Source organism: Apium graveolens, chromosome 9 (genome assembly GCF_009905375.1).
Source record: "Apium graveolens cultivar Ventura chromosome 9, ASM990537v1, whole genome shotgun sequence".
Lineage (NCBI taxonomy): Eukaryota > Viridiplantae > Streptophyta > Magnoliopsida > Apiales > Apiaceae > Apium > Apium graveolens.
Window position 1 is genome coordinate 124,338,563 of NC_133655.1, and position 13,681 is coordinate 124,352,243.

General features: G+C 37.9%; 2 non-coding genes across 2 annotated transcripts; one reads left to right on the forward strand and one right to left on the reverse strand.

The window, feature by feature from the left end:
* The first annotated feature begins 302 nt into the window (after positions 1–302).
* On the forward strand, positions 303–409 carry LOC141688451 (small nucleolar RNA R71). Its single transcript, XR_012561893.1, has one exon. It is a non-coding gene; the product is annotated as a small nucleolar RNA R71 (small nucleolar RNA).
* A 9,911-nt stretch (positions 410–10,320) lies between these two features.
* On the reverse strand, positions 10,321–10,427 carry LOC141687993 (small nucleolar RNA R71). Its single transcript, XR_012561464.1, has one exon. It is a non-coding gene; the product is annotated as a small nucleolar RNA R71 (small nucleolar RNA).
* Positions 10,428–13,681: the final 3,254 nt, after the last annotated feature.

Consider the following 13,681-nt stretch of genomic DNA (forward strand, 5'->3'; position numbering starts at 1 on the left):
TCTCACAAACACTGGTTATCTGATTAACACCATAGTTATCCAGAGAATCGATCTTCTTAGACAACAGCCTTAGTTGAGCAGTGATAGTCATAGCTGTATCCATTTCAAGAACTCCTGCTACCTTACCCTGTGGCAATCTCTGAGTTGGATACTCATATTCAGTAGTAGCCATCAATTCAATTAGATCATAAGCTTCATCGTAACTCTTAGCCCATAAGGCTCCACCTGATGCTGCATCGAGCATGGGTCTGGACTGTGCTCCCAAACCATTATAAAAACAATTGATGATCATCCAATCAGGCATTCCATGATGAGGACACTTCCTAAGCATCTCCTTGTAGCACCCCCAAGCTTCACATAGAGATTCTCCCATTTGCTGCGCAAATTGAGTAAGAGCATTCCTGATTGCAGCTGTCTTTGCCATAGGGAAGAATTTAGTGAGAAACTTTTGAGCAAGATCTTCCCAAGTAGTAATCGAACCAGCTGGTAGACAGTGTAACCAGCTCTTAGCCTTGTCCCTCAGAGAGAATGGGTATAGTCTCAGCTTCACAGCATCTTTAGAAACACCGTTGAACTTGAAGGTATCGCATATCTCAATGAAATCCCTAATGTGCATATTGGGATCTTCCGTTGGAGAACCCCCAAACTGGATTAAATTCTGCACCCATTGAATTATGCCAGGCTTGATCTCAAAGGTATTAGCTGCGATAGCTGGCCTGACAATGCTAGATTAAATATCATTGATCTTGGGTTGAGAAAAATCCATCAAGGCTTTCGCTCGTGCTATTGGATCTCCCATTATAATGAGTACCTAAAACACAAACAAATAAACCGTGAAAGTAAAAGAATCCTAGTCAGTGAACTTTAACGACCACTGATGACAAGCACATAAATTAAAAATTAACACCGAGTCCCCGACAGCGGAGCCAAAAACTTGTTAGGGCGAAAATACGTGCTAAAATTCATGCAAGTATACGCGTTCGCAAGTAGTATAAGATATAAATCAAATTCATTCCCACAGAGACTGGTTTAGGTTAAGTTCAATTTATGCACCTATGCAATAATGTATGGTTATCGCTCAATACTAAGACAAATAACAAATTGGGTTTTGATTAAACTAAGAGACTATACTAAATAGCATTAACTAAAAGAATTGAGGTTGAATTACTTATATAAGACAAACATGGGATTCTAACTTCATTACTACTTCATTCAAAGTCATTGTTCTTAACCTTAGCATGCAATGGTGATGACACTAATTAGATAACACGAAACTAGTAAATGCCAACTTTTGTTGTATGAATACCCTACTACCAGACATCCACAAAAGAGATAGAAGCTAAATAGACACCAATTATGTTGAGACCCTATATGTCTATAGAATTTGACAACATTAAAGGTTTAATGAACAAGTATCTATCATGATTATATAGGGCAAGTAAGATGGTTAAAATTACCTATGAATCATGCATAATAAATACATGAACCTATGCTAGCATGGCAAGTTCTAAATCCCTATATTCAATGTCGCTTCAATAGAGATTAACATGCTATATTATATGTTAGCTACGCACATAAGACGAATAAGCACAACCTATACTAGGTTATCATACAATCACCAGACACTAAGGTATCGAAATAATTTAACTAAAGAAATCCATAAATAAATCCGCTAGAACCCCACGATAACGATTAGTTCATAATCGAACTCATCATCACCATGGGTTCTAATGAAAGCATGATAATAAACAATATAAGAGTACTAGGGTTCAAGAACAAATCAAAAACAAGCATCCAAGTATCAACTAAATCAAAGAAAACAAAAGTCTTCTTCTTCGTAGCCTTCTCGTGCTCTCTAGGTCTTCTTATTGCTCTCCCAGGCCTCTTTGTTTTTAAATACCTCTTTTTATTGGTATATATAGGCCCCAGGATGATCTGGACCCTCAAAATCATCAAATTCTACTAAAATCAGGATTCTGGGGCAAAAAAGGCCGCGCGGACGCGCTGGTTTTGGGGGCGGGCGCGCTGGTTTTGGCAGAAAGTCGGCGCGGGCGCGCTGGTTTCTGGGGCGGTCGCGCCTGACTTTTGTACTTTTCTGCTGATACTTCTTTTGGCCATATCTTGAGTTCTACTCGTCAGAATTAGGCAATTCAACTGCCTACGCGAAGCTAACGAGATTCTCTACAACTTAATAATGGTCTAGGATTCCAATTCTGATCTTTTTTCAGAATAATTCTTTGAAAAGATTCTTTCTTCCTTTAACTGATGCCTGAAATGCAAAAACACATCAAAAATACCAATAACTTGAGTCCAAAACACCAACTTAAGCCTGTAATGAAGCGTTCCAAGTAGATATAAAATCCACTTATCACCACCCAATCTTGAGATAGAATTTTCTATTGACTTAGTACCCGGGGCAGAACTAGTTTCAAAGGCTCCGTGTCGTATGGCTCCAATGGAAATGAAGGAATTGGCTAAGAAACTTCAGGAATTGTTGGATACGAGAGTGATTAGATCAAGTGTATCCCCGTGGGGTGCCCCAGTGTTGTTTGTAAAGAAGAGGGATGGAAGTATGAGGTCGTGTATTGATTAACGAGAATTAAATAAGTTGACCATCAAGAACAAGTATCCTCTACCCAGGATTGATGACCTATTTGACCAACTTAAGGGAGCGTGTTATTTTTTGAAGATTAACTTAAGATCGGGCTATCATTAGTTGAAGATTAAGCCTGAAGACATACCAAAGACTGTGTTTAGAACAAGATATGGACATTATGAGTTTCTAGTAATGTCATTTGGATTAACAAAAGCACCAGCCGCCTATATGCATTTAATGAACAGGATGTATAAGGAGTATTTGGATAAGTTTGTGATTGTATTTATTGATGACATCCTAATTTATTCAAAAACTAAGGAGGACCATGCAGAACACTTGAGGATTGCCTTGAAAGGCTACGAGAGAAGCAATTGTATGCTAAGTTTACAAAGTATGAATTTTTGGTTGGATGAAATTCAGTTTTTAGGTCATGTGGTGGGTAAGGACGGTATCAAGGTGGATCCTGTCAAGATTGAAGCTGTGTCCAAGTAGGAACAACCGAAGACCCCGACGGAAGTTAGGAGTTTTCTTGGATTTGCGGGGTATTATTGAAGATTTGTAAAAGATTTTGCTAAGATTGCGACTCCATTGACTAAGATGACTAGAAAGAATGAGAAGTTTTTTTGGACTGATAAATGTGATGAAAGCTTCCAAGAGTTGAAGAAGAGATTGGTGACGGCTCCAGTGTTAGCATTACCATAAAAAAATGAGAAACTTTGTGATCTATAGTTATGCTTCTTTAAAGGGTTTAGGTTGTATGTTGATGCAACATGATAAAGTTATTGCCCATGCATCTAGACAGCTAAAACCTCATGAGCGGAAGTAATCAGTGCATAATTTGGAGTTGGCAGCAATGGTGTTTGCGTTGAAGCTGTAGAGACATTACCTATATGGAGGAAGGTGCGATATCTACACGGACCATAAGAGCTTAAAGTACATATTCACACAAAAAGATCTAAATATGAGATAGAGGAGATGGTTAGAATTGATTATGGATTACGGTTGTTTCATTAACTATTACCCAGGCAAAGCCAATATAGTGGCAGATGCCTTGAGCAAAAAAGAAAGATGGAATGTGATTAAGATTGCTGAGGAATTGGTAAAAGAATTGGAGAAGTTGAAGATTGAAGTAAAGATATCAAGAGATAACCAAGAGCAATTGTATTATATTACTTTCCAGCTAGAACTGATGGAAAAGATTAAGAGGTGTCAGGAAGAGGTATTGGATCAAGGATTAGATAGTTTAACTGGAGAATAAATTTATACTAAAAAAGACAGCAAAGGTGTGTTTAGATTTTCTTCAAGAATATGGATCCCTAATATGACTGAGCTAAAAATGAGATTCTGTGAAAAGCTCACAATTCCAGGTCACCCTGGAAGTACGAAGATATATCAAGACCTAAAGAAGAACTTTTGGTGACCAAGAATGAAGAGGGAGATAGCTGATTGGGTTACGTGCCAAAAGGTAAAGGCAGAACATCAAAGGCCGAGTGGATTGTTACAACCCTTAGAGATCGTATAGTGGAAATGGGAGGAAATTGAAATGAATTTTGTAGTAGGATTACCAAAGACTAAATTGAATCATGATGCTATTTGGGTAATTATTGATGGGTTAACCAAGTCTGAACATTTCCTTCCGATTAATGAAAAATAGTCTTGGGATAAGTTAGTTAAGATGTATTTAGATAAAATTGTGACCAAGCATGGAGTTCATGTCTCAATTGTGTCTTATCGAGACCCAAGGTTTAACTCGAGATTTTGGACAAAATTTCAGGAATTTTTGGGGACTAAGTTAAATATTAGTACCACCTATCATTCCCAGACAGACGGTCAGAGTGAGAGGATGATTCAAACGATTGAAGATATGTGGAGAGTATGTGTGTTGGATTTTAAAGGGAACTGGGTGATCACTTACCGTTAATAATATTTTTTTATAATATTAGCTAGCATGCCAGTATTGCAATGCCACCCTATGAAGCTTTGTATGGATGGAAGTGTAGATCCCCACTTTATTGGGATGAAATTAGGAAAAAAAGTAGTTAGGTCCTGAGTTAGTTCAACAAACTAGGGAAGCAATAGTATTAATTCGTAAAAGGTTAGAAGCAGCTCAGGATAGATAAAGAAAGAATGCAGATTTATATCGAAAGTATATGGATATAGAGGTTTCATCATTGGTATTGCTGAAAGTCTCACCTTGGAAATGGTTAGTTAGATTTGGTCAGAAAGGTAAGCTAAATCCTAGATATATCGGATCGTTTGAAGTTCTGAAGAAAGTAGGTAAGGTTGCCTATGAGTTAGTGTTTCCGCCGCATCTGCAACATATTCATAGTGTGTTCCACGTCTCTATGTTAAAAAAGTATATCATTGATTCTAACCAAGTCATTTAGTATGATCTAATCGAGCTTCAACCAGATTTGTCCTACGTGGAGCAGCCAATGCAGATCCTAGATCGTAAAGAGTGAGTTCTTAGAAATAAGTCTATTTTTATAGTGAAAGTACTTTGGAGGAATCCTCGTGTAGAAGAGTCTACTTGGGAGTTAGAGTCAGATATCCTTGACAAATATCCCCATTTATTTGGTTAGGTAAGATTCTGATGACATAATCTTTTTAAGGGGGAATGTTATAACGATCTGTATTATTATATTTTTTAAAATGTAAATATTAAATAAATAAAAATATGATATGCCTTTTCCAGCTATGTGTTGTATTAATATTAATTTTGTTTGACTCAGTTGTGTTCGAGAATTGTTTATCTTATTAATATCCGAGTCGTATTATTTTGTTTCTAATTTTAAAAGGGGTTTTATTGAAGATTTATTTTCATAAATATTGAAATTATCTTTAAAATTATTTTTATGGCTTTATAATTTCAATAATTATTTGTAGGAATTTATAAAATTTAGAAAATAATTTTTATTAATTATTTCTCCCTAAATGATTTTCTGATTGTATTTAATTGTGGGTCCAATGTTAAATTCAAAAATATTTCAAAAATTATGAAAATTCTAATTTATTAGTTTTTAAATATTACTAGAATTTTAAAATTATTTTGGTAATTTTTCGGGTTATTTTTACCCGTAAGTTGGTTTGTCAAACAGCGTAATGCAGGTCGAAATTGGGGCTTGTTAGTAGAATTAGAGATGTGTGGCACTATTATTTGTACGTGTCAAAAGGATATTTTGCATGCATAAATGTGGCAGCAGATGATTATTTTTATTTAAAAATAAATAAATAAATAAAACACACACACACCAAACCTAGCCCCCGCATCTCTCATTCTCCCATGTGTCTCTCTCAATCCATCTCTCTTGATCTCTCCTCTCTCCAGCACTCCTACTCCCTCGATTTCTCTCCCCTCCCCCATCTCTATTCCTCCTTCTGTTTATTTCCCTGCCTTGAGTTCCCGCTGTTACCTCTTCACGGAGTTTCTCTGCGGCTCTGTTAGTAATCACTGCCCACCCTTCTTTTTTTCCCGGCTGGTCTGTCTTGTTTTCCAGCTGTCCTGTTCTGTTTTGGTAAAGTACACGCGTGTGCGCGTGCCTGTTTGAATTTAATTTTTTTCCTGAAATTTCTAATGAAATTAATTGGTATTTTGGTGCGTTAAATTATTTTATCATCGGTGGAATTCACATAGGACGCCCGAAATAAACGGGTACCACCAAATTTTGCCGTCGTCGGCGATAAGTTTCGGCGAGCAGACGGTGGACCGTGAGATTTATTCTGAGTCCTACAATTACAAAATATTATTTAGTTTATAAAATTATTTTTCGAAACGTAAATTAGTCGTTGTATATAAAAGTAGTACGTAGGTAATTGGGTTGTGAATTGCGTTGGTTGTGATTGATTGCGTCAATATGATTTTGACTGGTAGTTCGATAAATAGAGGAAACGCTGCCCGATTTCCGAAAAATTAATTTCAGAAATACGGGAATGTATCCTGTAATTTTCAGGAATACCAATCAAATATATATAATTATATAATTACAAAGATTTTATGAAATCTACTTTCGTATCGTCGTGAAATATTTTGCAAAATAATTCAATGACCCTATTTTCCTGAAATGACGGTTATACGTATTTTCCGAAAATAATCTTTGAACCGAATTTCAAGTACGTGAGCCCTATTTGTTCTGTGTATTGAGATAGTGCGTATAATATGAGTTGGGATGTGTTATCGTAAATGGTAGAATGTATAGTGAGGATATGTCAAGCATAAATGATCGTCTAATTTAGGGTATCCAGTCAAAAGACTCGGGCCCCGAAGTCAGTCTAAGAGTAACCTAGTGTTCAGTAGCTAAAGCTTAGCAAGGAAAGTACCTCTGACCATATCGTTTATGGTTCAGTAATATATATGAATGAACTGTTGATTTAAATTTTGTATTGGAACAAAACGTTTTAAGTTACGTATCCCCTGTTATTATTAATGTTTTTGTTTAAATCTTGTTTTAGGGGAAAAGTAACTTCTGAAATGCCTATCTCTAAACTATGAGTGATATTGGAAAAGGTTTTGAAATGTGTTGTGATATAAATTTTTTTTAAAAGACATAGGTACAAATGGATTTGAAAACTGGATAAAATGAATCAGATATTGGAGTTGCGTAAGAGGCCCGTTATTTGGTAACGGCCCAGCGTGGGTAGCGTAAGAGGTTAAGTCAGTTGCGTGCCCTGCTTAAACCGATTAGTCCAGCATGTTAGAGACCTAGCTAGTCTCTAAGTTCCGGAACATTTATTATGGGATAGCAGATGGAGCCGTTAGGTGTTGATAGAATGATCGGTTATCTTCACCTGTGAACGTCCAATATATCTAATTATGGTTTTGTGGTTCCCGTAACGGAATAAATGGTTTTGGTTTTAGTTCCTGTAATAGAACAATTGATTTGGAAATGGAAATAGCATGCTAAAATTAGACTATGGTATCTACACAACACGTGATTAATGTTATATTTTAAAGAGCATGTTAGTTGTTGATATCCGGTTTTACATGTTATCCTGATTTTAAAGCATGAATGATTTATGATTTCTGTTCCTATAACTGTTTAACATAATGTTTTATATTCTTTAATTCATATATTGGTACTGCTAAGAAATTGATTGCTCACCCTTGCAAAATGTTATATATATATATATATATAACAGGATCTTACGAGGTAGTTTAAGTTAGACCAATTGTAAGTCCGTTGAGTTGCTATAGGTGTATGTGTATCAGACTTATTTAAATAAATAGTGGTGTAATAATTGAGTAGCCTGATTCATACTTAAACCTGATAAAGATCTTGGTAAGAGGGCCGTGTTCGATAATATTATAAGTTTGGTTGTATTATATTTATGGTTTATTGTTGTTCGTGATGTCAACTCCTGATCCCGGGGTTGAGGCCGTCACAGTGGAGCTTGAGTTTGGATTTTTTCTTCATTGGTTACATGAAGAATCCGAGAGCATGAAATGAAGAAATGGGAGAAATGCTTCTTGTTTTGTTTAATTATTTAATGTGTGGTAAAATAGACTTGGTTAAGCTTAACCTTGGCTTAATCAAGGATAATTTACTTGGCTATAATTCATCTAAACAAAAATATCTCCTTCTTTGATGATATCATCCTCACTATGTCACTTCTTAGATGATAAGTGACATATTATACCACTTAGAACGTCTTATAATAGCTTAAATTGATGTCTTGAAATCAAGTATTTTGCGTATTTGATGCATTTTTCTAGTGTTTGTGCATTTCAGGGTATTACTTGCATTTGTGGAGAGATTTCATCAAGAATAAGCCTTATTATGTACTTGGCATTGTAAGTGGGAAGATAGGAGCAGAATGCAGGGAAGAACGGGAGCAAAATAAAGATTTTTTCCAGAAAGGGTCTGGGCGCCCGCTCAGCCTGGCTGAGCGGCTACTCAGGAAGCTGGGCGCCCGCTCAGGAATGCTGAGCGGCCGCTCAGGGGCGTGAATTTAAATTCTAATTTTTAGAGTTCTTATTCTGCTGGACTTCTAACTTTTTGGATAGCTGGGAATTGTGGGGCTTCTATATAAGTAGATTTCAGAGACGTTTCACGTGTGTTGAATCGTAGTATCAATCGAGGAGCGAGGAGATAAGGGAGAAGACCGTTTTAGCACACCACAACGAAGAGGAAGCATAGTTTCTTGTGATTCTTTTATTCGTTATAACAGTGGATGCTAGTTTTCTTTACTTTGAACCTATTTACTCTTGTGACGTACTCTGGTTTAATATAAGTAGTTTATTTAGTTATTCTCGTGTGTTATTATCATGTTTTCATATGAACCCATGGTGACTATGAGTTCAATCATGGGCTAATCGTGATCATGGGGTCGTAACGGATTTACTATAGAATTCTTTAGTTAGTTGTTTAATACCTTAGTGTGTGATGATTGTATGATATCTAGTATTGGTTGTGCTTATTAGTCTTATGTGCATCGTGAACATATAGGATAGGGTGTTAATCTCTTGTGAAGCGACAGTGGATCTTGAGGTTTAGAACTTGCCATGCTAGCATAGGTTCATGTATGTGTATGCATGATTAGTGGGTAATTCTAACCGTTTTACTTACCCTGTGTAATCATAAGGAATAACTTGTGCTTAAATCGTTATGTTGTCAAATTTTGTAGACATAGTGGGTCTCAACATAATTGATGCCTATTCAACTTCTATCTTAATTGTGGATGTTTGGTAGAATGGTATTAGTACAACGAAAGTTGGCTTTTATCAGTTTCTTGTTGTTCGATTAATATCATCATCGTTACATGTTAAGGGTAATAACAATAACTATTGAAGGAAGTAGTAATGAAGTTGTGATTTCATGTGTGCTTAATATTGTTAATTCAAGTATCAATTAAGTGTTTAATTCTCGTAGATAATTATAGTTAATAATTAGTTAATCAAATCTAAGTGTTATTGTCTTGACATTGAGAAGTAATCATACATTGGTGAGTGAGTGTAATTGAACATAATTAGTCTGAGTCTATGTGGGAACGAACTAGAAAGTATTCTATATTACTTGTAAACGCGTATACTTGCGTGTATTATTAGCGTGTGTTTTCGCTCTAACAAATTTTTGGCGCCGCTGCCGGGGACTCGGCGTATTTGTTTAGTTTATGTACTTACCATCAGTGGTCATTAGGACTCATTGATTAAGACGTGTTACTTATTGTTTCCAGTTGTGTTTCACGTACTTTAGCGAGCGTTTATGCAAACACGTTCTCGTACTCGCAAGAGGACTTTAGATACGGCTGAGAAGACAGACGAAGTTCTTGATATTCCCGAGAAAATAGATTTTGAAGATTCGGATACAGAAAGTGAGCAGAAAGAACCAGTAATCATGGGTGATCGTATAGTTCCGGCGAATCCAGCTCTTATGGACTTTTCTCGGCCTAAAATTGATGACATTCAGTCGAGCATCCTTCATCCGACTATTCAGGCTAACACTTTTGAAATCAAGCCGGGCACTATTCAGATGGTGCAGAATTCATTTTCTTTCGGAGGTGCTGCTACTGAAGACCCCAACATGCACATCAGGAATTTTGTCGAGATCTGTAGTACTTTCAAATATAATGGTGTGACTGATGAGGCTATCAAGATGAGGCTTTTCCCATTCTCTCTGAGGGATAAAGGTAAGGACTGGTTACATTCTGAACCAGCTGGGTCCATCACTACTTGGCAAGATCTTGCGCAAAAGTTTCTGGTAAAGTTCTATCCAATGGCGAAAACTGCGGCTATGAGAAGTGCTCTTACTCAGTTTGCGCAGCAGCCTACAGAATCCTTGTGCGAAGCTTGGGAGTGCTATAAGGAGATGTTGAGAAAGTGTCCACATCATGGTATGCCTGATTGGATGGTGATCACTGGTTTCTATAATGGTTTGGGGGCCCAATCTCGGCCTATGCTCGATGCAGCAGCTAGAGGCGCCTTGTGGGCCAAAAGCTCTACTGAGGCTTATAATCTTATTAAGACTGTGGCTGCAAATGAGCATCAAAACCCAACTCAAAGGATGATGCCTGGGAAGGTAGCAGATATTCTGGAAGTTGATGCAGCTACAGCTATTGCAGCGCAGCTCCAAGCGCTGTCTATGAAAGTCGATTCTTTAGCCACCTATTGAGTCAATCAGATAACTATGGTCTGTGAGCTTTATGCAGGTTCTCATGCTACAGATCAGTGTTCTCTTGTCAATGAATTTGTTCAGTATGTGAATAATTATCAGCGACCACAGCAGCGTGTGCTAGCTACCTATCATCCTAACAACATAAATCATCCAAATTTCAGCTGGAGCAATAATCAGAATGCTATTCAACAACCATATCAGCAAGGCGTAAGTAAACAGTTTAATCCACCTGGATTCCAGCAACCACATCATTATTCTCAAAGGCAATCATATCCTCAACAAGGAGGTGCAGTTCCACCTTCTAGTGCTGATTTCGAGGAACTTAAGTTGTTGTGCAAAAGTCAGGCTATTTCTATCAAGACCTTGGAAAATCAAATCGGTCAAATAACCAATGCAGTGCTCAATCGTCAACCTGGCACACTTCCCAGTGATACTGAAGTGCCAGGCAGAAAGGAAGCTAAAGAGCAAGTCAAGGCTATTATTTAAGGTCTGAAAAAGTTGCTGATGCTGAAAAAGTAAAGGACGGAGAAGCTAAAGTTGGTGATGAAGAAGCTAAGCAAAAGGAGAAAGCGGTGGAACCAAGGAAGACTACTGTTGAACAAACTCTGCTTGAGGGTAATACAGGGGAGAAATAGCTCTATCCTCCACCACCTTTCCCTAAGAGATTGCAACAATAAAAGCTGGATAAGCAGTTCGGTAAGTTTCTGGAGGTGTTCAAGAAACTTCATATCAATATACCTTTCGCTGAGGCTCTGGAGCAAATGCCTAGTTATGCGAAATTTATGAAGAGTATTCTTTCAAGGAAGGTAAAACTGGATGACCTTGAGACCGTTGCTCTAACGGAAGAGTGCAGTGCTGTGGTGCAACAAAAATTACCTCCAAAGCTTAAAGATCCGGGTAGCTTTACCATTCCTTGCACCATTGGAAAGTTATCTTTTGACCAATACTTGTGCGATTTGGGAGCAAGCATCAATCTGATGCCGTTGTCTATCTTCAAAAAGTTGAATTTGCCTAATCCAAAGCCCACCTACATGTCTCTACAATTGGCTGATCTTTCTATTACATACCCACGAGGCATAGTGGAGGATGTGCTAGTAAAGGTGGATAAGATCTTCTTTCCTGCAGACTTTGTTATTCTGGATTTTGAGGAAGATAAGAAGATTCCCATAATCTTGGGGAGACCTTTCTTGGCTACAGGACGTACCTTGATAGATGTGCAGAAAGGTGAACTTACTATGAGGGTGCAGGATCAGGATGTGACATTCAATGTATTCAAAGCGATGAAATTCCCTATAGAAGACGAGGAGTGCTTAAAGGTGGATTCGATTGATTCCGTGGTAACTTCAAAACTTGAACATATGCTAATGTCTGATGCATTAGAGAAAGCCTCAGTGATGATGAGGATGGCAATGAGCAACTACAATATCTAAATGCTTCTCCTTGGAGGCGAAAGCTAGACATACCGTTTGAATCTCTTGGTACTTCTGACCTCAAAAATGCTGAAGGAAAGCTCAAACCATCTATTGAGGAAGCACCTACCTTGGAGCTTAAACAGTTTCCTGAACACTTGAGGTATGCTTTTTTAGGTGATACATCTACTTTACCTGTTATTATTGCATCTGACCTTTCAGGTAGTGAGGAGGACAAGCTCTTAAGGATCTAGCGAGAATTCAAATTGGCTATTGGATGGACTATAGCAGACATAAAAGGGATCAGCCCATCGTACTGCATGCATAAAATTCTGCTAGAAGAAGGTAGTAAGCCAACGGTTGAGCAACAGCGATGACTTAATCGTATCATGAAAGAAGTGGTGAAGAAAGAAATTCTGAAGTGGCTGGATGCAGGAATCATATATCCTATTTCTGACAGTTCTTGGGTGAGCCCCGTGCAATGTGTACCTAAGAAAGAAGGTATTACTGTGGTAGCAAATGAGAAGAATGAGCTCATTCCCACTCGAACAGTCACAGGATGGAGGGTATGCATGGATTACAGAAAGTTGAACAAGGCCACGAGGAAGGATCACTTCCCTCTTCCATTTATTGACCAGATGCTTGACAGGTTGGCCGGTCATGAGTATTATTGTCTTCTGGATGGCTATTCGGGGTATAATCAGATTTGCATTGCACCAGAGGATCAAGAAAAAATTACCTTCACTTGTCCATTTGACACATTTGCTTTTCGCAGAGTTTTGTTTGGCTTATGTGGCGCACCTGCCACTTTTCAGAGATGTATGATGGCTATATTCTCTAATATGATTGGAAATAATGTCGAAGTGTTCATGGACGACTTCTTCGTCTTTGGACATTCGTATGATGAATGTTTAAATAATCTTCGTACGATGCTCAAAAGGTGTGTGGAAACTAATTTGGTGCTCAATTGGGAAAAATGTCACTTTATGGTGCGTGAAGGCATTATTCTTGGGCATAAGGTCTCTAGCAAGGGTTTTGAGGTGGACAAAGCCAAGGTGGGAGTCATTGAAAATCTTCCACCACCTATTTCTGTGAAGGGAAACCGTAGTTTTCTTGGTCATGCGGGTTTTTATCGGCGTTTCATTAAGGACTTCTCAAAGATATCTAAGCCGTTGTGCAACTTGCTCGAGAAGCATGTGCCTTTCAAATTTGATGATAAATGTTTGGCGGCATTCGAGACTCTCAAGAAGAGTTTGATAACTACACCAATTATTACGACACCTGATTGGACAGAGCCTTTTGAGATGATGTGTGATGCGAGTGATTAGGCGGTGGGCGCAGTTCTTGGGCAGCGCAAGAATAATCTCTTTCATGTGGTCTACTATGCTAGTAAGACTTTAAATGGAGCTCAAATGAACTACACCACTACTGAGAAGGAGCTCTTGGCTATAGTCTTTGGTTTCAAAAAATTTCGATCTTATTTGCTTGGGACAAAGGTGACAGTGTTCACTGATCATGCGGCCATTCACTATTTGGTTTCCAAGAAGGATTCGAAGCCTAGACTCATT